Below are 5095 nucleotides of genomic sequence, written 5' to 3'. Positions count from 1 at the left end.
TGACAACACAACATAGGGTGATCGTCATAGATTTTCGCGTTGAGCAAAAGTTGAGAAAAAGACATCATACGAAGAACCCAAGGACGAGGTGGTGGCGGATGAAAGGTGAGGAACAAAAAAACTTCCTATGATGGATAGGAGAAGAGGCAAAGTGGGATGAGAATAGAAGCGCGGAAGAGATGTGGAGGGAGATGACAGAAGTTATTAGAAGAATAGCAAAAGAAAATTTTGGTGAATCTAAAGGAATAGGACCAAGAGACAAAGAGTCCTGGTGGTGGAATGCGAGTATACAAGAAAAGATAAAGATAAAAAGGGAATGCTTTAAAGAGTGGTCTTTATGCCGCAATGCAGATAACTGAGAAAAATATAAGGCGGCTAAGAAAGAGACAAAAGTAGCTATAAGTGAAGCAAGAACAAGAGCATATGAGGGTCTCTACTAGTCTTTGGGCACGAAAGAAGGAGAAAAATGTATATATAGAATCGCAAAGAGTCGGAAAAGAAGAACGAGAGATTTGGATCAGGTTAAGTGCATTAAGGATAAGGATGGAGAGGTGTTGGCTCAAGAGGAAAAGATTAATGAAAGGTGGAAGAGTTACTTCTACGAGTTATTTAATGAGGGACAGAAGACTCTTCCGAGCCTTGGTCAATTATGCACAAGGGAAGAAGATCAAAACTTTGACTACTATCGAAGGATTCGAGACTTCGAGGTAAAAGAGGCTCTAAAGCAGATGAAAAATGGCAGGGCAGTAGGACCTAATAATATCCCGATTGAGGTTTGGAAGGGTCTTGAAAAAAAGACATCAACTGGTTAACCAAGCTTTTTAATGAGATTTTAAGGTCAAAGAAGATGCCTGATGAGTGGAGAAAGAGTACCTTGGTACCTATCTACAAGAATAAGGGGGATATACAAAGTTGCGAAAATTATAGAGGGATTAAGCTTATGAGTCATACTATGAAGTTATGGGAAAGGGTGATAGAACGGAGGTTGAGAAAAAAGACACAAGTAACAGAGAACCAATTTAGATTTATGCCAGGCAAATCTACCATTGAAGCGATATACCTATTAAGAAGGATGATGGAGAGGTATCGTAGTAATAAAAGGGATCTACATATGGTGTTTATTTATTTGGAAAAAGCGTATGATAGAGTACCAAGGGAGGTCTTATAGAAGGTTTTAGAAAAGAGAAGAGTAAGGATCACATATATTCGGACAATTAAAGACATGTATGATGGGGACACAACTAGTGTGAAGACTCAAGGTGGTGTGACAGAGGAATTTTCTATTGGTATAGGATTGCACCAGGGATCATCCTTAAGTCCATACCTTTTCACATTAGTCTTGGAAGTACTCACAGAGCACATCTAAGAGCATGTGCTATGGTGCATGAATTTTGCCGATGATATCGTCCTTATGGGAGAGTCAAGGGAAGACCTAAATAAGAAGTTGGAGTTATGGAGAGAAGTTTTAGAAGTGTATGGTTTGCGCATAAGTCGTAGCAAGACGGAATATATGGAATGTAAGTTCAGTCTGAGAAGGGAAAACCCCAATATAGAGGTGAAGATTGGAGAAAACATCCTACGAAAAGTTAAAAGTTTTTAAGTATCTTGGGTGCATCATACAGGATAATGGATAAATTGAACAGGATGTAAATCATAGGATCCAAGCAGGTTGGTCAAAATGGCGAAGTGCATCTGGTTTTATATGCGACAAAAAAGTGCCTCTAAAACTTAAAGGTAAATTCTATCGCACCGCTATAAGATCGGCTATGCTGTATGGTACGGAGTGTTGGGCGGCTAAAGGGGAGGACGAACAAAAGCTGAGTGTGGCAGAGATGAAGATGTTGAGATGGATAAGTGGTCATACGCGATTGGATAAAATAAGGAATGAAGATATAAGGAAGAGAGTTGGAGTAGCACTCATTGTGGAAAAGATGGTTGAATCGCGTCTCAAGTGGTTTGGACATGTGAGAAGAAGACCGATAGAACATCTAGTCAGGAGGGTGGATGAGATGGAAGATGGACAAAGGGCGAAAGGCAGAGGAAGACCTAAGAAGACCACCAAGATCTACATGTAAATAGTCTCTCTGTAGACATGTTACATGACAGAGCACAATAACGTTGTTTGATTCATGTAGCCAACCCCACTTAGTGGGACAAGACTTTATTGTTGTTTGTTGTTTGTTTGTTCGTTCGATGGGTTTTTTTTATTCAATTACTGTACGAGTGAGAACAAAGGAAGAATTTGATGTTTGGAAATTATGCATTTAATTTTTAGTTTTCTTAGCTTCTTATAATAAATAGGACCAAGCCTTATTTTTTTAGATTGTTTTTCCTGAACTGAGCAATTCCTTTACTTTTTTTTTTTTTTATAGCTTTTATGCAGCTTAAGTTTAGTTACTAGTATATATTTTGATGGACGATAATAGTATATACGGATAAAATATATGCTCCTTCATCAAGGGAGCGTGTCCAGTATTTTTATGATACGGTAGTGTTTTCCTTCTCTCAGCATTGTCATTGTAAGAAGCTTGATTATTACTGAGTAGGGTTTTATTTTCTGAATCTTTTGTTATCTATCAAGAAAAATATTTCATGAATCTAGTTACTTATATTTAGCTTATTTGTGTTATCTTAATATAATGTATTTGTATAATAAGTTTAGATCTTATTTATGTTATCTTAATATAATGTATTTATATAATATTATAGTTTATAATGTATTTTTATAATATTATAGTTTATAATGTATTATTTCTTGTTATTTGATGTTAGGTTTTTGCATGTCAAGCGTTCATTATATGTTGTCTCCATATTTATTATGTATTTTAAATTGTATATTGTAACTATCATGTGATTTAGGATGTTTGATTTTGTTTAAAATTATTATTTAAAATTATTGTTATTTAAAATTAGATCAGATGGATCGAATTGTTTAAAAAATATTAAAATTTAAATTTATCAGCAAATTTATCGTGTTAACATTTAATTATTAGTAAATAATATGTTATGGTCGGATTCACCGAAGAATAAACATAACGGTTAAAATTATTCGTGGATTTTTTCGATGATAATTAACAGTAGATGAAAAATTTGACGATAAATAATTACCAGCGAAATTTATACCGTCAAATTTTTTCTGCCACTAAATCTAATGATAAACAGATTATCAGCGTATTTTTTAATAAATCTGCTGGTATTCAATGAATTTCTTGTAATATATTAAAATGATGAAGATGATAGAAGGAAAAAAGAAAGATGAGAGAAAAGAAAAGAGAAAAATTTTCTATTGAATTATTATTGTTAACTAAGTACTCCCTTAGGTAGCGTTTAGTAGAGACCGAGACGGAAAGACTGAGACTGAGAGCCAGTGACTAAGAGACAGAGATTGATATAAATCTCAGTATTTTGTTTGGTGCAAAATGAGAGACAGAAATTGAAATAAGAATGAAATTCTAATTTAATTTGCGGAAAGGGTAAAATTAAAATTAATTAATTGAAATAAGGGTATTTTAGGTATAAAATGTTATTAAAATTTCAGTCTCCATCTCTAAAAATTTTAGTCTCCTGTATCCCTACTTTTTGGAGGTACTGAAATACTAAAATTTTGGAGGCTGAGACAAAAATTTTAGTACCAATCTCTAAACCAATAAATATGATGTTGAATCTTAATCTCTCAATTTCTATCTCAATATCTCAAAACAAACGTTACTTTATATATCAATGCTCAGAGCTTAACTACATCTCTTAACAAAATTGATTCAGACAGACTAACCTTCTAAAAAACTTGTAACTAACTTTTAATAAAGGAAAATTTTTTAACTGAACTTAAATTTTACTAACTAAATTTTATATTCATAATATCTGTTACTTTTTATAGTTTTACTAAATTTATTGAAACTCAATTAAAAAATAAAAATTTAATTAAAAACTTAATAAAATGATAAAAATGAATAGACTAATTAAATTTTTAAATATTTATTGGTCTAATTATTGAATTACAATATTTTACTATAAGAGGATCAGTTATGGTTAATTTTTATAATAAAAATTGAACATAAACAAGAATATACTCAAATGGTTTTGTATTCATTTACATTTCTAACATATAAAATATTATACGTTTAAAAAAGAATGCCAAACAATCTATACAAATTTTATAGACGTAACCATCATAATAACACATGTACGAACTTGAAATCCAATAAGCAGAACATTTTGGACAAGATCAGATTATACCAGTGAAGACCACAATCAAATTTAAAGCGTTTGGGACTCCTTATGCATGGTTTTCAAATGCATACAGATATTTAGGATTTTGGAATTTAAACACAGGAGATTCATAAATAATTATCTCTAACAATTCACACAAAAGTCTCTGATCTTTTTGGATTTATATAAATTTTGCATATGTTTTATTTATACTAAATTTTTTTTTCACAAAAAATTCATAAATAATTATCTCTACTAACAATTCACACAAAAATCTCTCATATTTTTGAATTTATATAAATTTTACATATGTTTTATTTATCTTTTTATTTATACTGAAATTTTTTTGAAGTTAATGAAAATTAAATTTTAAACTGTTGATCATATAAAAATTTTTGATATTATATCATAAGTGTGTAAAACATAATGTTATATTTAAGATTCATGACTCATCATACTATTTTTGTTTAAAAATAATCCATGACTCATCGTATTATTCTCATTTAAAAATAAAAAAATTATTATGTATATAATATTAGTAATTGATTTTAATAACTAATTTAATATGTAATTAACATAATTGAAAAAAAATTTACAACGACCTTTATACTATATATAGTTATTGCAATCTGACACGTCAAATAATACATGTGAAATAAAGATTGATGACCTACTTAATTAAACCTTATGAATTATGACCCACCTGGTTCATTCTACTTCATACTATACACCAACTCTCTCTGGCTTTTTCTACTTGAACTCATCACCATTATCATCAAGAATAGTTTTCTTTCTATCTTCTCCATCTTGCAATAATTTTTCATAGAATCCATATACATTTAGTTTATTTCAATATTTGTTGGAATAGACCATCCGCCTGTTTTCC

This window comes from Arachis duranensis, chromosome 3 (genome assembly GCF_000817695.3).
Source record: "Arachis duranensis cultivar V14167 chromosome 3, aradu.V14167.gnm2.J7QH, whole genome shotgun sequence".
NCBI classification, from domain to species: domain Eukaryota; kingdom Viridiplantae; phylum Streptophyta; class Magnoliopsida; order Fabales; family Fabaceae; genus Arachis; species Arachis duranensis.
This window is presented reverse-complemented; position numbering follows the sequence as displayed.